Here is a 22557-nt window from a genome sequence, read left to right as displayed (position 1 = left end):
TGTCTTTACCTCCCATCCCATTTTAATTAGATGTAGCAAGATGTTCACTCAATATTGTTGCTATAACAAAGATACTCCCAAATTTTAATGCTTAACCAATAAAAACTTACTTCTCATCTCATATCCAAAGTAGGTGTTCTAGGGCAGGAGGCAGGAGGTGAAATTGGGGCATGAGAGGTCCGCTCCGCAAAGTTGTTCAAAGGTCCAGACTCAAGACTCTGCCATCTTCCATAGGTGGCTTCCAAGGTTGCCTTGGCGTCACCCGGACAGGAGAAGGGAACAGAAAAGAGGATGCAGAAGGGCATATCTAAATTTTAGCATCCCCCTTATGAAGTGTGCGTATGCCAGCAATAAGTCTACGGTGTGGGAGGGAGCACAACACCAAACATTGGTGGACAGTTTGTCTGCCACACTCCCTTCCTCCCTGTTTCTCATCTGTCCTTCCATCAGTATTTCCTGTGTTTTGTTTTTTTCTGTAAAATGGGCCAATACTAGTACTCTCCACAGGAGTTGTTATGAAAATTGAGATAGTGTATGTGAAGCAATTAGAATATGCCTGAGTCATATGGATGCGCCGTAGTGTATGAATGATAATGGCTATTAATTAGCTGCGGGACTTCCTCAGCCACCCAGCTGTGCCAAGCTAGAAACTCTCTTCCCTCATCATCCACCTCCAAACAACAAGTCCTCCTTGTTAATTTAAAAATTCATACATATTTACTTTTCTTTAAATGCAAGTAATAGGCCTGCAGGTCTCTGTCGAGCCACAGATGCAGGTCTCTGTTCCACAGGGTGGGGTTTGTTAAAGTTGTTAAAAATAAGGCCTACTTTAAGAGATACCAAGTGACATTTAGAAGACGATGAGAGGGTAAAACGGATTACTATGCCCAGAAACGCTTGGTGATGCAGGATAAAAATAAATACAGCACACCCAAATACAGGATGATAGTTCGTGTAACGAACAGAGATATCATTTGTCAGATTGCTTAGGCCGTATTGAGGGGGATATGATAGTCTGCGTGGCATATGCACACGAACTGCCAAAATACGGTGTGAAGGTTGGCCTGACAAATTACGCTGCTGAGTATTGTCCTGGACTGCTGCTGACCCGCAGGCTTCTCAGTAGGTTTGGCATGGACAAGATCTATGAAGGCCAAGTGAAGGTGACTGGCGATGAATACGATGTGGAAAGCATTGATGGTCAGCCAGGTGCCTTTACCTGCTATTTGGATGCAGGCCTTGCCAGAACTACCGCTGGCAATCAAGTTTTTGGCACCCTGAAGGGAGCTGTGGATGGAGGCTTGTCTATCCCTCACAATACCAAGTGATTCCCCGGTTATAATTCTGAAAACAAGGAATTTATTGCAGAAGTACACCAGAAGCACATCAGGGGCCAGAATGTTGCAGATTACATGTGCTACTTAATGGAGGAAGATGAAGATGCTTACAAGAAACAGTTCTTTCAATATATAAAGAACAATGTAACTCCAGACATGATGGAGGAGATATACAAGAAAGCTCATGCTGCTATACGAGAGAATCCAGTCTATGAAAAGAAGCCCAAGAAAGAAGGTTTTAACATTTTTTTTGAGACAGAGTCTCACACTGTCATCTGGGCTGGAGTACAATGGCGGGATCTCAGCTCACTGCAACCTCCGCCTCCCTGGGTTCAAGTGATTCTCCTACCTCAGCCTCCTGAGTAGCTGGGATTTACAGGCACCCACCACCACGCTCAGCTAATTTTTTGTATTTTTAGTAGAGATGGGGTTTCACTATATTGGCCAGGCTGGTCTTGAACTCCTGACCTTGTGGTCTGTCTGCCTCGGCCTTCCAAAGTGCTGGGATTACAGGTGTGAGCCCCCGCGCCTGGTCAAACCAAACAATTTTCTATGAGGATTTTTCAGATAAAGACAATAAACTTATTGACAGAAAAGAAAAAAAGCAAGTAATAGATGATTCTGATGTGGAAATTATAACATATGGATTTAGATTTTTTTTTAAGAAAACAAAAGAAGAAACACTGTCCCTGAGGGATCCGATGTGTTTATATGGCTTCACTTGCCATTTTGAAAATGGTCACATATGACTATGGAACTGGATTGGAGCTCCCAGCTGGAAGGAATGGTGAAAAGTCTTCTTGTCCCCTCATTATTTTTAAATTTTTATTATTTTTTTAAGACAAGGTCTCTCTCTGTTACCCAGGCTGGAGTGCAGTGGCAACACCATAGCTCACTGCAACCTCAACTCCTGGGCTCAAGCAATCCTCCTGCCTCAGCCCCTTGAGTAGCTGGGATTACAGGTACATGCCACCACACCTGGCTATTTAAAAAAATGTTTGATAGAGATGGGGTCTTGCTGTTGTTGCCCAGGCTGGTCTCAAACTCCTGGGCTCAAGCAATCCTCCCGCCTCGGCTCTCCAAAGTGCTGGGATTACACGCAAGAGCTACCGTGCCGGGCCTGTCCCCTCATTTTAGAACTAAGGAAACTGCAGCCCAGATAATGGCAAAGTGGGGCCTAGGACCCAGGTCTTTTGACTCCAGTCTTGCCTTCCATGATACTCAGCTGCCTTAATTAATTAATTCCACAGAAAGCCAAAACCAACCATACAACTCCTTTCCCTTCCTCCTCACAATTTTTGTTTGGTGTCTGTTAAATGGAAGTGGCTGCTGCATGAATTTCCTCTAATCTCCTATGGTTACCAAACCGATGAAAATTCTAGAGTACTAAGTTCTGATTCTTCTAACCTGGTTACTCTGACCCCAAGCCCAACCATAACCCAGTCCACCTCCCTGCTTTTTATTCTGAGCAGCAGATGGTACTGTGTCCAAGTCTGGAAAGATGCTGTCTGTTTCCAGGGAAAGTTGGGGGAAATGCATTCAATCTTCCTGCTAAACACTCCTATAATTTTCTTGAGGCACTCGCCCTCCTCTTCCCAGGCTTGAGTGTGATCTGTGTGCTAACAGGCACAAGTAACACTGTCAATATGTGTGTAATGTATGTGGTTCCGGAAGAGTGGGCTTAGACTGCTAGTCCATCACGAACTTGCTTCCTCTCCTTCCTGGGCACACAGCTGGACTACATTTCTCAGTTTCCAACAGAGTTAGATTTGGCCGTATGTCCAAGTTGTGGCCAATAAAATGCAAGAGGATGTGCGCCATTTCTAGGCCCCATCTGTGAACTCACACACTCTTTGCCCTCCACTAGCTGATGTCAGTGCCCAAATTGACCTTGGAGGTCATGGGCTGAAGATGGTGGAATTGCGACCACCTTGGGTCCCTGAATGACTGCATGGAGTCAAGTCCCTGCATTGACTTGGATCTACGTTGGGCTGTTACACAAGTTTAGAATTAAACTGTAATGTGTGAAGCCACTGAAATTTTTTTGCAGTAATTTCCCTACCACAACTGATACACAGATTAACTGATGAAACCCTAATGTCCTATGTGATATACCTGTAGAAAATATTTCATAGGAAGTATCCATGTTTCTGCACAACAGGGATTTCTTTCTCCATATGAGACTCCAAACAGGTTCCCTGTCAAAAGGGGTTGTAAAGACCTCCCCACTCCAATTGTTTTAGCAGGCAAAGGACTTGATCTGCAGACTCAAAGGCAGGCAGCTAGCAAGGAGAAAACACAGTAGCTTAGGAAAAAGAGAGACTGTAGCATGTGGTCAAATTTGTTTATGAGTAAAGCAGGTAACCAGGAATTTGCCAAGCATTTTGGAGTGAATTAAATCCTTCAGTGAAGATAAAGTTACCGTAATAAGAACTATTCAGGTTGGAAGAGTGTCTTTAAAGCTAGCCACCAACAATTTCTCACCTCCCTGTACACACGTTTCTCTTACATCAAGAGGTGGATTCTGCCTGTAATCTCAGCACTTTGGGAGGCTGAGGCAGAAGGATTGCTTCTGCCCAGCAATTTGAGACCAGCCTAGGCAACATAGCCCTGTCTCTACAATTTTTTTTTTTTTAATTAACCGGGTATGGTGGTACATGCCTGTAGTCCCAGCTACTCAGGAGGCTGAGATGAGATCACTTTGAGCCCAGGAGTCTGAAGCTGCAGTGAGCTATGATCATACCTCTGCACTCCAGCCTGGGTGACAGAGTGAGACCCTGTCTAAAAAAAAAAAAAAAAAGAAGTGGATTCTGTTCCCCACACCCTTGAATCTGGGCTTGAATGTGACTTGCTTTTGCTAACAGAATGCAGCTGAAATGGTGCTGTGCCAGTTCTGGGCGTAGGCAGCTTCCACTCTCTTGAAATCCTGTTGCCTTGCAGAGAGGAAGTCCCTGTACCCTGTGGAGGAAGAGAGGCCTTGATGGAGAGAACCCAGAGGCCAAAGGCCAGCACCACCTGCTTGGCATCGAGTAAGTCTTCATGATATTTGGGCCCCAGCTGAACTCCACTTGTTTGCAGCTGCCTGCATAACCACAATCCACACCACATGGGGCAGAGCTGTTGATCTGAGGTCAGTGCACCCTCAGAATCATAAGAAATAATAACTCCTTGGCTGGGCGCAGTGGCTCACGCCTGTAATCCCAGCACTTTAGGAGGCCAAGGCGGGTCGATCACCTGAGGTCAGGAGGTTGAGACCAGCCGGGCCAACATGGTGAAACCCCATCTCTACTAAAAATACAGAAATTAGCCACGTGTGGTGAGGGTTGCCTGTAATCCCAGCTACTTAGGAGGCCGAGGCAAGAGAATCATTTGAACCAGGAGGCAGAGGTTGCAGTGAGCAGAGATCACACCACTGCCCTCCAGCCTGGGCAACAAGAGCGAAATTCTGGCTCAAAAAAGAGAGGAGCAGAGAGGAGGGGAGAGGAGAGAGCCATGTTACCTGACTCGGGTTCCAGGGCTTAACTTTTCCCCTCGGCATAATGAGTTTGAAAGGTCCTGAACTTTCTTTTTCTTTTGACACCTATGACTGAGTCTGTTAGGCCAGGGGGTACCCAAAGATCATCGAGATGCAATTCCTGCCATCATGGAGCTCGTAGCCAAGCAGAGGGAGACAGAAATGCAAACAAACAGCGAGTTTTTGGAATTGCTACTGAGTGGGGGACAAAAAAAATGGAAGCAATCCACTTTGAAAAGCTTAAGCTGAGTTGGGAAGATGAGTAGGATAGGATGAGTAGCTGAGGGGATTGCAGAGGAGGAGCAAAACCAGTTCAGGCGGAGGCAGCTCAAGTACAAAGGCAGCCCGGAGTGGCCCGATGAGGTGATTGGAGGGAATGCAGATTGTTTGCAATAGCTGGGCCGAGAGGAGGCAGACCAGGTGAGGTGTGCCCCTTGCCAAGTTTCCTCTTTTTTTTTTTTTTTTTTTGAGACAGAGTCTCTCTCTCTCTCTCTGTCACCCAGGCCAGAGTGCAGCGGCCCTATCTCGGCTCACTGCAACCTGCGCCTCCTGGGTTTAAGCGATTCCCCTGTCTCAGCCTCCCGAGTAGCTGGGATTACAGGCGTGCACCACCATGCCAGCTAATTTTTGTATTTTTAGTAGAGATGGGCTTTCGCCGTGTTGGCCAGGCTGGTCTTGAACTCCTGATCTCAAGTGATCCACCCACCTCAGCCTGACAAGGTGCTGCGATTAGAAGAGTTTCCTCATTCTTAACGTGCGTGGCTCACTACTGCCTTGTGATGCTCTGTGCCACGTGTTGCCAGATAACACCATGAGCTGTGTACCTTCACCCCTGCCCACATGGCTTATCAGGATCAAACGAGACAGCTCATCCATTTTGGGGTGAGCAGTGTACAAATGGAGCATCAGGCTCAGGTTTTAAGTGACAAATGAAACAAATGTGCCCTCCAAGGTTCATCAACATTCCTCACTTGAAGAACTGGTTGTCTTTTGTATCACCTCTGGTTTTCATAAGAAGCTTGAATTTGAGTTCTTTGTACATTTTATTTTATTTTATTATTTTAGAGATGGAGTCTCACTCTGTTGCCCAGGTTGGAGTGCAGTGGTGTGATCTAGCTCACTGCAGCCTCAAACTCCTGGGCTCAAGCAATCCTCCTGAGTAGCTGGGACTATAGGTGCATGCCACCACACTTGGCTAAATTTTAAATTTTTTCGTGGAGATGGGGTCTCACTATGTTGCCCAGGCTGGTCTTGAACTCCTGGTCTCAAATGATCTTCCCACCTCAGCCTTCCAAAGTGTTAGGATTACGGGCATGAGCCACTGAGCCCAACCCCTTTGTACTTTTATTACGTAAGTCAGTGGTTGTCACATATTTTCATCTTCCTAATTTTAACCTTCCTGCCTACAAGAACAAAACCAAAAAAGATTATTCTACCTTCAGTCTTTTTAGTTGTTTGCATTAGAGGAAAGAAAAATGACTTTTCTTATTCCTCTGAGGTTGGAGAGGAAAAATCCTTTTTCCTGACCCCACCTCTGGCTTTTCGGGACCAGAAGTATCCAAAACTGGATGTGTAAGAAGATCCATTGGAAGGCAAGAAAAAAAACATTGGAACTTCTAGGTGTGTGTGTGTGTGTGTGTGTGTGTGTGTGTGTGTGTGTGTGTGACAGAGTCTCAATCTACTGCCCAGGCTGGAGTGCAGTGGTGCAGTCACAGCTCACTGCAACCTCTGCTTCCTGGGTTCAAGTGATTCTTCTGCCTCAGCCTCAGGTCACGAGCTGGGATTATAGGCATGCACCACCACATCTGGTGAATTTTTGTATTTTTAGTAGAGACAGGGTTTCACCATGCTGGCCAGGCTGGTCTCGAACTCCTGGCTTCAAGTGATCTGCCTGCCTCGGCCTCCCAAAGTGCTGGGATTATAGGCATGAGCCACCATGCCCAGGATGCCTGTGGGTTTTTTAATTGGTAGAACTGTTAACATGAGATCAACCCTCAACAAAATTTTATGGGCACAAGACAGTATCGTTAGCGATAGGTGCAGCATTGTACAGCAGATCTCCTTGTGTTTGCTTTCTAATCTAAGCTGCACTTAATATATCGTCCATACATATGAATAAGTTATAACTGAACATATGTATGTAATAATTAATAAAATGGAATAGAATAAAACAACGTACCTGATCAAATCAGGTAAGCAATCAAGAAAGCTTGGAGATGTTTTTAAATTTTGAGATAGGGTCTTGCTCTGTTGCCCAAGCTGGAGTACAGTGGTGCAAGCATAATTCACTGTAGCCTCAAACTCCTGGGCTTGAGCGATCTTCCCGCCTCAGCCTCTGAGTAGCTGGGACTATAGGCACGTGCCACCACACCTAGCTAAATTTTAAATTTTTTGTAGAGACCGAGTCTCACTATGTTGCCCAGGCTGGTCTAGACTGCTGGCTTTAAGCAATCCCTGATTCTCAGCCTCTCAAAGCGCTGGGATCACAGGTGTGTGCCGCCATGCCCGGCCAAAATTTGGAGATTATACTGCCCTAGTAATTTGCACCTTCTAGGCTTCTCCTGAAGTCCCATAAAAGGGGCCCTCCTATCTTCATGCTTAGATGAGCAGCTGCATACACAACTTCTGCAGAAGGAACCCAGGAGAGGAGTCCTCTGTCATCCCTAGTGCCATAGCATAGTCATGAGCTCCAGGCCATTTCTGCATTGTCCTGTCCAAGCGGAAGTGCTCAGTCCGGAAGTCAGCTCCCTTTCTGGTTCAGAACTGTTCCCCCAATCTGTTGCCTTTATCACAATGCTCCCACCACCCTCCATGCCCCTTCCCTTCACTCCTGGGTCTGGGACGCTGATTCTCACCTGTCTCAGGCATACCACCCCCAGCCCTCCTGCCCCACGCTCTAGCAGTCTGCCCCTCCTTCTACCCCAGCCTTGCCCAGACTTTAGATATTCCCCAGCCTTGGTAACATCTGAAGTCTGTCCTTAAAATACCAGTGTCCCACCGGGGGACAGCGTTACTCTGATTTTGAAAGAAGAGTAATTATACTCTTCTGTTACAATAGTAATAGTAGTGACAGCTGCCATCATACCTGCTAGATGCCCTGCACTTGATGTGATAATCTTCAGTGTGCATGGTGACTTTAAGGTGAATGACACTTTAGAAATGAAACAATTGAAGCTGACAGTTGAAGCCCAAAATCTAAGCTGGGATTTGCACACGAATGACCCACCTGCCACCAAAGCCTAAATCTTCCTGCCATACCTCATTGCTTTTCTGACCACCCCTGCAGGGCCTAGGGTGGTGGGTGTTAGCTTATGCTAAACCAGCGCTGGAGTGGCCTTGCTGGGTGAGAAGTAATCCCTCTTCCTCCCCACTAATTTGCAGGCTGTGACCAAAATAAATAAGATAGAAGAGAGTAAGTCGGTTGGAAATACTTGAGGCTCCTTTGGGGGCAGAATCTGAATAATAACTCAAAGGAATCCCAAAGGATTAGAGCTTTGTCTAATCTGCTGATGATATTTAGACACAGAGCTCACACCTGTGATCCCAACACTTTGAGTGGCTAAGGTGGAAAGATGGCTTGAGACCAGGAGTTTGAGGCCAGCCTGGGCAACATAGTGAGACCTGGTCTCTACAAAAAAAATATTTTAAAAATTAGCTGGATGTGGTGGAGTGCACCTGTAGTCTCAGCTACTCAGGAGGCTGGGGTGGGAGGATCACTTGAGCCCAGGAGGTTGAGGCTGCAATGAGCTGTGATCTCACCACTGCACTCCAGCCTGGGTTACGGTGAGACTTCATCTATATTAAAATAAAAAACAAACTAAAACGTAATGATAAAGAATAAATACAGGCCGGGCGCGGTGGTTCACGCCTGTAATCTCAGCACTTTGGGAGGCCGAGGCGGGTGGATCACAAAGTCAGGAGTTCAAGACCAGCCTGGCCAACATGGTGAAACCCCGTCTCTACTAAAAATACAAAAATTAGCTGGGCATGGTGGCGTGTTCCTGTAATCTCAGCTACTCAGGAGGCTGAGGCAGGAGGATTGCTTGAACCCAGGAGGCGGAGGTTGCAGTGAGCTGAGATCGTGCCACTGTATTCCAGCCTGGGTTATAGGGCGAGACTCCGTCTCAAAAAAAAAAAAAAAAAAAAAAGAATAAATAATCCAGTGATGACTATTACCAGTTTTCTCTAAGCCTAGGCCCAGCCTTGGCCCATGGCCTCAGCCCTTGGATTGATATGGCTTATTTAGGCATTTAAAGGTCGACACCTGCCTCCTGCTGTTTAATTCCCTGCAGTCTGACAGATTCACCAATTACCAAGGAGAAAGCCTACCTTCCTTATGCTGTGTGTAAATGAGGCTTCCATCAGCACAGACACACACACAGGCTGCAAATGGACCAGCCCTGCCCCCAATTCCACACCCATGGCCACAGCAAAGAATGCTGTGTTCCCCTTCCCCAGCCCTCACACCCAGGTTAATACCTGGGCTCACACCCTCAGCCCCACACCCAGGTTAATACCTGGGCTAATTTCATTTTTTCACTTTTTGGGTTTTCAGATGTACCCCCCCAGCGGAATCAAAATGACAGATTTATGTCACATTGTGGGTTTGGATCAGAAAGCACCCTCGAGCAACACTTTGATTCTGTGTTTCTTCCCGTCCTCAGCTACTTCTTGGAAGAGCAGTGGAGAGAAAAATATTGTTTCTTTTTCTTGGGAAATTGGCAGAGACATGCTGAAGAAATCAGCTACAGCTGTTCTCCACACCTGGATAAATTTTTAATAAGAACTTAACACACCCGCCCTCCAGAAAGGGTGGTCTGTGGTGTCGATGGTGTTGTCTCTCCCAGGGCTCTTCTGGGCAGCTTTCTCTGTGACCTGGAGAGCGAAGAGTCTATTTCCATCACATTTCAGCTGCCAAACTCCCCTTTAAACGTAAGTAAGCCATTTGATTTCTGCTGCCTTCGTTTTCCCATAAAAGGGCGTTTAAAAAAATATAATTCTCCAAGAAATCTCTAGTTGTTTTGAAATAAAAAGCTACTTTTCGCTCTTGATCTCATTTCTTCCAGCTATTCTCTGCTTTGCCCTCCTTGGTTTGTGGCGCCTCATACAAATTCATTAGTACTTTTCCAGCGTCACAGGTTGGAACTGAGGGTTCCAAAGAGCAAAATGCATTTTGGCTGAAGCAGAACCAGGAATCCATGTTGTTTGCCATTGGCGCCATCCAATTCACTTGTTCTGAATAAGGGAATAAAGTTAATATTTATTCCCTTCATGATTCTTGTATTTCAAGAAAAAAAGTGCTCTACAGGCTTTTTCCCCCCAGCAGGTACTGATTGATTTGTTTGAATTTTGAGCTGCAATCAAGGATGGAGAATCTAACTGATCTCCTTGTTCACCAAATATTTATGACCTGTGCATAGAATATTGACTAATCTCTAATGTGCAGTCTTCTTGATGAAAAGGGAAGGGACAGCTGGGGCTCGTTATTGTGTCTCTTCAGTGGATTAGAGAGATTAGATGCCTAAGATGTCCCAAAGCCTGTATCGAGTCAGGTGATCTGATCCTCATTCCCATGAACAACTTAGGAGGCCTCCCTCTCCAATTGTGACACTTGGAATTTGTATGCTCATCTTCATCATGACTATGTAGCCAACTCTTGGTGTTGTGCAATGAAAAATGGAAAATTTAAGCCAGATGATTAAAAAAAAAAGACCACGTGGCTCTAGGTATAATGAAAGACAGGCATATGTTTTCAGACACAATCTCCCTCTCTCTTACACACACTCCTTACTCTTAAATATTTGGATTTTTTACTTTACTCTGCATCTAATTTTAATCCCTTCTCAGCTGGCACCATACTATTGATGACCAGGGGACCCACAGGGACAGCTAGCGACATGCCAAGTTGACTCATCTGCTTGTGGAGGTAACACTTAGGAAACACCTTCAAGTTCCTGTCTGCAGTGGGTGTTGCCCAAAGTCAATATCATAGAAACCTCCCAATTATATGAGAGTCTCCATCTAAAAGTGAATGGCATCAATAGGAAAGTAGAATTTTCTGAATAGGTAACAATCCATAAAGTGCAAGTGTAAAAGGAAAATAAAAACCTGGGACCCTGGCCAGGTGCAGTGGCTCACACCTGTAATCCCAGCACTTTGGGAGGCCGAGGTGGGCAGATCACGAGGTCAGCAGATCAAGACTATCCTGGCCAACATGGTGAAACCCCGTCTCTAGTAAAAATACAAAAAAATTAGCCAGGTGTGGTGGTGCGTACCTGTAGTCCCTGCTACTAGGGAGGCTGAGGCAGGAGAATTGCTTGAACCTGGGAGGCAGAGGCTGCAGTGAGCTGAGATCGCGCCACTGCACTCCAGTCTGGCAACAGAGCGAGACTCCATCTAAAAAAAAAAAAAAATTGGGACCTCAATTCACTCTGCCAAAAGAAAAAAAATTAAGCTTAAAGCAGAGTCATGCAAGAAGCTACCTTTTCTTTTGTTCCTAAGATAGCTACGGATAAAATATAAAACATCCCCGCAGATAGTTACTCAATTCACCTTACATTGCGCGCGAGGTACATACATAATTGACTATTCCCCTACTTGCTCCTTTTCTCTTGCAAGGTGTGGATTCAGTCACGTAACCGTATCCTTCCTCTTTTCCCTCCAGCCTGCTTTCCCCCTTTAAGCCCTCAAAATCGTCTTTGGAGAAAGGCACAGACCACAGACTGTTTCTGGGACTCCATGTTTATTTCTTCCGGGCGCGTCCCTAACCTTGGCAAAATAAACTTCTAAGTTGATTGAGACCTGTCTCAGATACTTTTTGGTTCACACAAGAAAACAAACCGATCTCAGGCCTTAGTCCCTCTGGAGAGCTTTAGAGAGGCCCATGGCTAACAGGAATTGCCCAGGTCTCATAGGGAGGGCACGGATGGAGATCCAGCTTGCAGTTGCCAGGACCACACCGGGCTCCGGAGCAGATTACTGAAGTCTCTTTATATGTACCCAGGCATTCTGTGTGAAAGAGGGAGGCAGGAGGGGAGAGCCAGGTTAGTTTGGGAAATTTTGCATTACACAAAATTAAGCAGGTTTCTTTAGTCTTCGCTATGCAGATTTTTTTGTGAATCAGTAAGAGGCAGAAAGAATAGAAAGCTTTCCCCAAACTTTTTGTCCTGAGAATCCCTTTTTCCTGGGGATCTCTAACATTTCAAAGGGCACTGTGATCCACAAAGCCCAGGCTGGAGAGAGCCACCCGGAGATGTCAAGGAAGCTCCAGCTGCCAGTCTGTCACCAGCTCCATGGAGACTCACCTACCAGTTTAATGGGGACTTTTCAAACCCATGGGCTTCAAATTTGGGTATGCCCATCTTCAGGGTCACAAGAGGACTTTCTAAGGCTACACAGGTACATGGTTTTTGTTCTTTTTAAATTCTGGGTCCACAATTTCCATGCGTTCTTTCCTATAATTGTTCTGGTGAGAACTGAATGGCGATGAGCCATTGCCGCTAAATGGAGTCTCTCTGTTCTGTCTCCTCTTTCATAACAGCTGCTTCATAAATGCAAAACATCCCTCACCCTCTCTCATCTTACTAGGGTGCATTGCCCCAGGGTGAACAGATATCTGGGTTGCCAGACAAATTGCTGGATTGGCTTCTTTTTTTTTTTTTTAGAAAGTGAATGATTCTATTGACTAAGTAATAAATCTTTTTGCAGATCAGATGATTTCTAATTCTTTGCTTTCATGAAATTTGAGAGGAGACCTAATTGAGTTGTCAGAGAATTAGATCATTAAATATTTTCAATGATAGATCACTGTATCTGAAGGAGCTTGAGTAATAATTGATACTGCTTGATAAAATTGCTTCCATTCTTGTCTACTTCTTCTTCTTTTTTTTTTTTTTTTGAGACGGAATTTCGCTCTTGTTGCCCAGGCGGGAGTGCAATGGCCCGGTCTCAGCTTACTGCAACCTCCGCCTCCCAGGTTCAAGCAATTCTCCTGCCTCAGCCTCCTGAGTAGCTGGGATTACAGGCATGCCCCACCACACCTGGCTAATTTTTTTTGTATTTTTAGTAGAGATGGGGTTTCACCACGTTGGCCAGGCTGGTCTTGAACTCCTGACGTCAGGTGATCCACCTCGGCCTCCCAAAGTGCTGGGATTACAGGCATGAGCCACCGCACCTGGCCTTTTTTTTCCTTTTTTTGAGACAGGGTCTTGCTCAGTTGCCCAGGCTGGAATGCAGTGACGCGATCACGGCTCACTGCAGCCTCATACTCCTGGGCTCAAGGGATGCTCCCAACTCAGCCTCCCTAGCAACTGGGACTACAGGTGTGAGTCATCATGCCCAGCTAATGTTTTTATTTGTTGTGGAGATGAGGTCTCACTATGTTGCCCAAGCTGGTCTCTAACTCCTGGGCTCAAGCAATCCTCCTGCCTTGGCCTCCCAAGGTGCTGGGATTACAGGAATGAGCAACCATGCCCAGCTTATGTACTTCTTTTTTTATTTTGTTTTGTTTTGGTGATGGAGTCTCACTCTGTCACCCAGGCTGGAGTCCAGTGGCACGATCTCAGCTTACTGCAACCTCTGCCTCCTGGGGTTCAAGTGCTTCTCCTGCCTCAGCCTTCCTGAGTAGCTGGGATTTCAGGGGCATGCCACCGCACCCGGCTAATTTTTGTATTTCTCGTAGAGATGGGGTTTCGCCAACTTGGCCTGGCTGGTCTTGAACTCTTGACCTCATGATCCCCCCATCTCGGCCTCCCAAAGTGCTGGGATTACAGGCGTGAGCTGCTGCTCCTGGCCGCTTATATACTTCTTTACATGAAAAAAGTTTTATAGTGCTTACGGTAGCAGTAGCAACAATAATTGTAAAATGAGAAAAATGTTGATGAGGACCCTGCCTATTTTAGTAAGAAGTGGAATGAAGAATAGTTTCCCCAATAAAATTCTAATTTTTATGTTATGTATATATATTTTGTTTGTTTGTTTTGAGGCGGAGTCTTGCTCTGTTGCCCAGGCTGGAGTACGGTGGTGCAATCTTGGCTGACTGCAACCGCTGTCTCCCAGGTTCAAGCGATTCTCCTGCCTCAGCCTCTTGAGTAGCTGGGTCTACAGGTGCGTGGCCTTATTTTTTGTATTTTTAGTAGAGACAGGGTTTCACTTTGTTAGCCAGGATGGTGCCCTTGTGATCCGCCTGCCTTGACCTCACAAAGTGCTGCGATTACAGGCATGAGCCACCGTGCCCAGCCAATAATTTCTTAAAAATATATTTGTTATTTTGATAAATTGCATATTAACACTACCTATAATGGTAATTCAGTCCAGAGAGATTTCTTTGATACCTGGAGCCATATGGTCACAGAAAATTTTAAAAATTAATTTCAATTTATATGCATGCTTTTGTCGTAGATAATTATGAGTGGTCAATAAAAGAATTTCAGGCATTGAATATATCACATTAACATAATATAATGTAGGGAAAGTAGAATGGAAATACAAGTTTAAGCAGTAAATGGAGTAATTTTTTGCCTGTTAAAGATGAGCTTGTTCGTGTATGTTTAAATTGAATTATGTTTGATATGAAATTGCTATGGCATTTAGATTCCATGGGAAACATTGTTTGAAGTCATGTAAGAGCTTTCCTTTTAAATCATAGATGACACAAACAAATGGAAAAACTTCCAATGCTCATGAATTGGAAGAATCGATATGTTAAATGGCCATACTGCCCAAAGCAATTTACAGATTCAACACTATTTCTATTAAACTGCCAATGTCATTTTTTTCACAAAATTAGAAAAAAAAACTATTCTAAAATTTATATGGAACCAAAAAAGAGACATCACATTATTAGACTTCAAACTATAATATAAAGTTGCATAGTACTGGTACAAAAACAAACACATAGACCAATGGAACCGAATAGAGAACCCAGAAATAAGGCCACACACCTGCAGCCATCTGATCTTCAACAAAGTCAACAAAAATAAGCAATGGGGAAAGGACTCCCTATTCAATAAATTGTGCCGGGATAGCTGGCTGTCCACATGCAGAAGAATGAAACTGGATCCTTACCCTTCATGTAGAAAAATTAACTCAAGATGGATTAAGGATTTAAACGTAAGACCTTAAATGAAACATCCTAGAAGAAAACCTAGGAAACACCATTCTGGACATTGGTCTTAGGAAAGAATTTATGACAAAGTCCTCAAAAGCAATTGCAACAAGACCAAAAATTGACAAATGGGATCCAATTAAAGGGCTTCTGCAAAGCCAAATAAACTATTAACATAATAAACAGACAACCTACGGAATGGGAGGATATTCACAAACTATGCATCTGACAAAGGCCTAATATCCAGAATCTATAAGGAACTTAAACAATTCAACAAGCAAGAAACAATAACCTTATTAAAATCGGGCAAAAGACATGGGCAGACACTTCTCAAAAGAAGCTGTACAAATGGCCAACAAACATATGAAAAAATGGTCAACATCACTAATCATCAGAGAAATGCAAATCAAAACTACGAGATACCATCTCACACCAGTCAGAATGGCTATTATTAAAAAGTCAAAAAACAACAGATGCTAGCGAGGCTTCAGAAAAAAGGGAATACTTATTTACTGTTGATGAGGATGTAAATTAGTTCAGCTGTAGTAGAAAGCAGTTTGGAGAGTTCTCAAATAACTTAAAATAGAACTACTGTTCAACCCAACAATCCCATTACTGGGTGTATATCCAAAGGAAAATAAATCATTCCACCAAAAAGATACCTGCAATCATATGTTCATCACAAGCAATATTCACAATAGCAAAGACATGGAATCAACCTAAGTACCCATCAATGCTGTACTGGATAAAGAAAATGTGGTACATATGCACCAGGGAATACTACACAGCCAGGAAAAAGAATGAAATCATGTCCTTTGCAGCAACGTGGGTGGAGATCTTTATCTTTATGTATTTATTGTTGTGTCTTTTTTATTTTTATTTTATTTTATTTTTTGAGACAAAGTCTCACTCTGTCCCCCCTGGCTGGAATGCAGTGGTGTGATCACAGCTCACTGCAACCTCCACCTCCTGGGTTCAGGCGATTCTCCTGCCTCAGCCTCTCGAGTAGCTGCGACTACAGGCGCACATCACCACGCCTGGCTAAGTTTTGTTTTTTTAGTAGAAGCAGGTTTTCACCATGTTGGTCAGGCTGGTCTCAAACTCCTGACCTCAAATGACCCACCTACCTCAGCCTCCCAAAGTAGCTGGGATTACAGGCGTGAGCCACCATGCCCAGCTTGTCTTTGTCTTTGGTTTCATCTTTATGTCTCATGGACATAAGGATGGTAATAATAGACACTAGGGGCTCCTGGGTCAGGGAGAGGGAGAGGGATTAGGCTTGAAAAACTATTGAGTACTGTGCTTACTACCTGGATGACAGGATCACTTGTGTCCCAAACCTCAGCATCACACAAATATACCCATATAACAAACCTGACATGTACCCCCTAAGCCTAAAATAAAAATTGAAATTATTTTTTAAAAGTTTTCCTTTTAAATGTTCAATATTTGCAATTACCAGAAGTTATATCCTTTCTATGTAAACTTATGAAGGAACATTTGAGATGTTAACTTAAATAGGTGTGAGAAGCCATGGAGTTTTCTTTTTCTTTTTCTTTTCTTTTTTTTTTTTTTGAGACAGTCTCTGTCGCCCAGGCTGGAGTGCAGTGGCGCCATCTCGGCTCACTGCAAGCTCCACCTCCCAGGTTCATGCCATTCTCCTGCCTCAGCCTCCCGGGTAGCTGGGACTACAGGCACCCGCCACCACACCCGGCTAATTTTTTGTATTTTTAGTAGAGACAGGGTTTCACCGTGTTAGCCAGGATGGTCTCAATCTCCTGACCTTGTGATGCGCCCGCCACCACACCCGGCTAATTTTTTGTATTTTTAGTAGAGACAGGGTTTCACCGTGTTAGCCAGGATGGTCTCAATCTCCTGACCTCCTGATCTGCCCGCGTCTGCCTCCCAAAGTGCTGGGATTACAGGCGTGAGCCACCGCGCCCGGCTGAGAAGCCATGGAGTTTTCGACCATTATTTTAGAAGGTAACCAAGCAGGAAGTTGAAGGTCTCTGCATCCAACAGCACATAAGAAGAATTTAAAAATAGGTATTCGGAGATGATGACAATATTTGGCTTCAACCAGGCTTTGAGCTAGTCCCACATTGCTTTCATACCTGATAACCAACCTCATCGACTGGGCCATGGGACCACCTTATGGAAACTGTCCTGTGGGGGTCTCCTGCCCCTCATTCCCTGACTCATTCTTGCCTCAAATCCCAGAAAGCCTCAGAAAGTAGAAGGTGAAATGTTGGTCCTAGTTCCCAAGCCCTAGTCTACCCACCAACCATCTCAACAATTAGCAGTGATTTGCAGATTTGCAGTTTTCAAAGTGTTTTCCTCTGCTTTGTCTCCTCACCACTACCTGCTGTGATAGGTGAAGAAATTGGAGCTCGGAGGATTTCAGTGATTTGCACGGGATCACACAGCAGGAAACGGCATCGTTAATATTTGGATCCAGGCTATTGGTCTTCAAACTCTATGTTTCATCCACGACATCTCATTGTTTGTAGAGAGTCTTCTTTTAGACAGAGGCCAAAGCGACTGGGATCTCCTGAGTCTGGGGAGCCCATTCAGCACTCTTAGGGAGATGGTGGTGAGTGGGTGTCCCTGGTCTCTTCTGGGAGCCTCCATCAAGATTCTCTGCCAGGGCTGGGCACGGTGGCTCACACCTGTAATCCCAGCACTTTGGGAGGTTGAGGCAGGTGGATCACTTGAGGTCAGGAGTTCAAGACCAGCCTGGCCACCAGCTGGGCATGGTGGCATGCCCCTGTAGTCCCAGCTACTCGGGAGACTGAGGTAGGAGGATCGCTTGAACTGAGAGGTGGAGGTTGCAGTGAGCCGAGATTGCACCAGTGCACTTCAGCCTGGGCGACAGAGTGAGACTCTGGCTCAAAAAAAAAAAAAAAAAAATTATCTGCCAGACACTTGGAGTGAACTTACACACAGCGAGGGGGAAATCAACACATACAGATACTTAGTGTGGAACAAGATATCACGGTGTGGAGCCAAGACGAGTATAAATAAACATTCACATAAAAATGTGCAAGATTTGCCGTGAGTGGTGTTTTAGTCTGTATAGTTATACCAGAAATAAGAATTGGTCGGATGTCAAAATACTACTCATCTAGCTTTAGTTTTTATTTTTAATTGAAGACAAAGGCTTTTAGAAACCAAGAGAAATACTAAATCTGTTTCAGCTTACCTCAAAGGGCCCAGAAGAATAGGTACTTCTGGCTGGCTAAGTTGAATCTATGCTTTGGGTGTTATTTTTGAGAACTTTAGAGGAGAAATTTTTTTTCTTAGCGCACTTACTAAAAAGGCTGCTAGACATACATATTGGAAAAATAATTACTCAGTGTTTGGGACTTAATTTTTTTGGTTCCTCAGCATGAGGTATAATCATTTGAGGCTGAGCCATTGAGAACATTAAAAGTCAAATGAAATTTCTAAAAAACAAGAAAGATTCTCAAGGTCTTAAAAGAGTAAATCTATAGGTGAGATACACAATAAATAATTTTCATCCACTTAGTGCATACAGGAAATAATTTACTAGATAGGACTCCAGCATCGTACATAATACAAGGTCACCCTCAAAGGCTACCTGAAAGTTTGGGTATGCAGGTGGCCAGTTTAGTAACCTGGAATTTATCTTACCTGTCCTCATTGGTTGGCTCCTGCTATTTACTTTGTGTGTGTGTGTGTGTGTGTGTGTGTGTGTGTGTGTGTGTGTGTGTGACAGAGTTTTGCTCTTGTTGCCCAGGCTAGAGTGCAGTGGCATAGTTTCAGCTCACTGCAACCTCTGCCTTCCAGGTTCAAGCGATTCTCCTGCCTTAGCTTCCTGAGTAGCTGGGATTACAGGCATGCACCACCACGCCCAGCTAATTTTGTGTTTTTGGTAGAGATGGGGTCTTACCATGTTGGTCAGGCTGACCTCAGGTAATCCACCTGCCTTGGCCTCCTAAAGTGCTGGGATTACAGGCGCGAGCCACCGCATCCAGCCCCAGCTGTTTACTTTTGCGGATGACTCACGTTGCTGCTTGTTCAACCTCCACTGATAGATAAGGCTCACTTCCTTTTGTCACAGCCTATCTTGGGCTGGCAAACATGTTAACATAGGGGATGGTGTCACAAATATTAAATTCTTCGTGGAATTTAATTGCAAATCTGGGTTGACACAGTGGGGTCTTTCCCAAGCACAATCTGGGTGTCGTGAAAAACTTGCAAATGGTACCCTCCATCCCAATTCACTGTGTTCACCCCAGCTTCTGAGACGTCCCTCTCATGCCCATCTTGCCTGGGACAGACAACCTGGATGTTGAATTTAATGCCTTTGTGACTGGGCTTTTAGTGCCAGAGAATCACTTGCCTGAAGTCATAATTCAAATTACAGTGAAATCAGACAGATATTCATAGACTATCAAGCTGGGAGGATGCCAGAAACCATTTACCAATGTCAGCGGTCACCTAGGTGCTATCGGCAGCTCAGGCAGGAAGATCTTTTCTGTGAAACCTTTCTGTGCAGGACAAACAGCATTCTAGATCCTGCCCACTGCATGTCACCAGTACGTCTGTCACAGTTATTGTAACAACTAGAACCCACCTCTCCCGCATTTCCAAGTACTGGGGGAGACAGATGGTCCTACCATTTTCAGCTGACGATGCTGTGCACATGGAGGAAATCAGATCCAGGAAAAGAGAATTACTTGCCTGAGGTCACAATGCAAATTACAGTGAAATCAGAATGTTACTCTGCACTCTCCCAACTTTAATCTCTGTCCCAATACTATCCATCTGCAAAGCAGCAGAAAAACATCCTAATTAACTTACTATTTGTGACCAGTATCTGTGAAATGCTTTAAACTCCTAGGCAAAAGATACTAAGTAACTACTCCTAGTTCTTTATTGCTTATTTGCAACTCAAAGCACTATCAATTCCAGTGTAAATAACCAAATAATAATTTAAATTGTAATCCATTCTGGAAGTACTTTTTTTTTTTTTTTTTTTGAGACAGAGTCTTGTTCTGTCGCCCAGGCTGGAGTGCAGTGGCACGATCTCAGTTCACTGAAACCGCCGCCTCCCAGGTTCAAGTGGTTCTCCTGCCTCAGCCTCCTGAGTAGCTGGGATTACAGGTGTGCTCCACCACACCCAGCTATTTTTTGAGATATGCGGGTTTAGTAGAAACGGGGTTTCACTATGTTGCCTAGGCTGGTCTCAAACCCCTGACTTCAGGAGATCTGCCCGCCTTGGCCTCCCAAAGTGCTGGGATTACAGGTGTGAGCTCGAAGTACTTTTCCTAAAGAAAGCTAGAACAGGGATGGATAGATGACCACAACCCTGCCAGTGCTTGCTTATTTGAACTGAAGCATGTGCGTGGTGGCATTTGAGCTCTCCGAGATATTTTGTCAAAGAATTTCTCTTGGAGTTACATTATCTACTCCAGGGACCCCTGTTTAGGTTCTTCTGGATTGCGGGAAGGGAACTGGACTTTCAGAAGTCACCCAATGGGAGCTAAAGGAACCACCTTGAGCAGGTGTGCAAGAGGTAGCCACAAGGAGACATAAGTGCTGCAGGATGGTGTGGGAGAAAACAGCCCTCTCCCCAGCCCACAGATCTCTCCCTTCCCACAGCTACATCAGCGGTAGCAAGATGCTCCCTGCCAAGCACTTGAAGCTGCCTGGAACAAGGTGCTACACAAACACTGTCCTTATTATTGCTTCTAATCTGCAGACCCTGAGCTCTCTGTCTGTAAATACCAAGACAGCAGTGGGGCTGGGTAGACAGAAGCCAGGGCTTGGAGCACCCCAGGCTACTTGTTGCTAGGTGCTTTTCCAACCAGTGATGCCAAGCCTCTAAGCTAAGCCTCAGCAAGTCCTATATATTTGTCTGTGATAGGAGCTTCCTCTTTTAGAACATAAATACTGGTTTGTTTTCTTAAACAATCAACTTTTGTTCTTTCCCAACGAGCTACACAGCCCTAGGCTGCTCTTTCTCTTTGCTGAGTCTTGGGAGCAGAACTCAGGTCTTCCAGCTTTCTTTTTTTTTTTTTTTTTTTTTTTTTTGCTTTCCAACTTTTAAGTTCCAGGGTACATGTGCAGGATGTGCACATTTACATAGGTAAATGTGTGTCACCGTGGTTTGCTGCACGGATCATCCCATCATCTAGGTATTAAGCCCGGAATCCATTAACTCCTCTTCCTGATGCTCTCCCTCCTCACACCCTCCACCCTCTGACAGGCCCGTGTGTGTTTTTCCCCGCCATGTGTCCATGTGGTCTCATCATTCAGCTCTATTTATAAGTGAGAATATGTGGTATTTGGTTTTCTGTTCCTCATTAGTTTGCTGAGGATAACAGCTTCCAGCTCCATCCATTCCCTGCAATGATCTCGCTCCTTTTCATGGCTGCATATTATTCCATGGTACCACATTTTCTCTTTTGAAATCTGTTGGAGACCTGGCTGGGGAAAAGGCTCTTAATGTCTAAGTTGTTAGTTTCCCTCCTCCACTGTGGAACCAGCAGAGGAGAAGGGAAGTGTAGAGACTCAGGGTATATGCCATCCAGTTTCACCAACTAAGGCAGTGCAGAGTGCCTACAAGATCAAAGGATGCTCCTCTGGAAATCTTTGTTTTAGAGATGGGGTCTCACTATGTTGTCCAGGCTGGTCTCAAACTCCTTGGTGGGAGAGCTCAGGTAATCCTCCCACCTTGGCCTCCCAAAGTGCCGGGATTATAGACATGAGCTACTATGCCTGGGCTCCTCTGGATATCTTGGCTGGCAAAGGGGTTCAAAGCTTAAGAGATGAATTTGCAGCCAAATTCAGAGGGGGTGAACTCTTCAAGACAATGCACCAAATTTCCTCAACTACCCAGTGGCGTGGAAAGAAAAAGGGAGGAGAGAGATGATAATTTTACTGATTCTAGTGAGAAAAATATAAAAGAGACTTAGAGACATGATCACCTTCTACAATGTTTCCAATAAACCTATGGTAAAAAGATTATTTTAGATATTTGGGGAATTTTTATGTAGGATCAAGTGTCAGATGATTAATTTTTTGGATGTGTTAATGGCATTATGGTTACGTAATAAGGTATTATCTTCTTTTTAATTACCCAATGAAGTATTTAGTTTAAAAAAAACTTGAAAACTTGGATTTGTTTCAAAACATTTTGACTTTTAAAAAGTGAGTGTAGATGAAATGTGTGATAAAACGTTGATAATTATTAAAGCTGAGGGCTTGTACGCTATTTTAGACATTTTTATTTTTAAAAATGTAGCAAGGATGACAAATATTTTATATAAAAACATGGGAATTAGTTATGTGATAAAGGTACTCAAAGTACATGAGGCAGCCAGGCACAGTGACTCATGCCTATAATCCTGGCACTTTGGGAGGCTGAGGAAGGAGAATGGCTTGAGACCAGGAATTCAAGACCAGCCTAGGCAACACAGTGAGACCCTATCTCTACAAAAAATAAACAAAGAAAATCAGCTGGGCATGGTGGTGCATGCCTGTAGTCCTAGCTACGCTGGATACTGAGGTGAGAGGATTGCTTGAGCCTGGGAAGTCGAGGCTGCAATGAGCCGTGATCACACCATTTGACT

At 44.5% G+C, this 22557-nt stretch overlaps 1 protein-coding gene and 1 pseudogene across 11 annotated transcripts in view; both read left to right on the top strand.

Moving 5' to 3' along the window:
* CCDC3 (coiled-coil domain containing 3) overlaps positions 1-22557 on the top strand; it is a 260010-nt gene that overhangs the window by 40136 nt on the left and 197317 nt on the right. For 6 of the 11 annotated variants that reach the window (XM_063607252.1, XM_063607254.1, XM_063607257.1 and 3 more), the window contains 2 exons: positions 4278-4366; positions 9516-9783. The exons of 1 other annotated variant lie outside the window; for it this stretch is intronic. The gene's annotated coding sequence lies outside the window, so the exon portion shown is untranslated. Of the gene's footprint in view, positions 1-4277; positions 4367-6349; positions 6472-9515; positions 9784-22557 lie in introns of all 11 variants that reach the window. 4 more of the 11 variants (XM_063607260.1, XM_063607259.1, XM_055092419.2 and 1 more) reach the window with 2 other exon arrangements.
* On the top strand, positions 850-4271 carry LOC100980134 (large ribosomal subunit protein uL18-like; annotated as a pseudogene).

The sequence above is a fragment of the Pan paniscus genome, chromosome 8 (assembly GCF_029289425.2).
Source record: "Pan paniscus chromosome 8, NHGRI_mPanPan1-v2.0_pri, whole genome shotgun sequence".
NCBI classification, from domain to species: Eukaryota; Metazoa; Chordata; class Mammalia; order Primates; family Hominidae; genus Pan; species Pan paniscus.
Note: the sequence above shows the minus strand (reverse complement) of the source record. Positions and strands in the feature narration are given on the sequence as shown.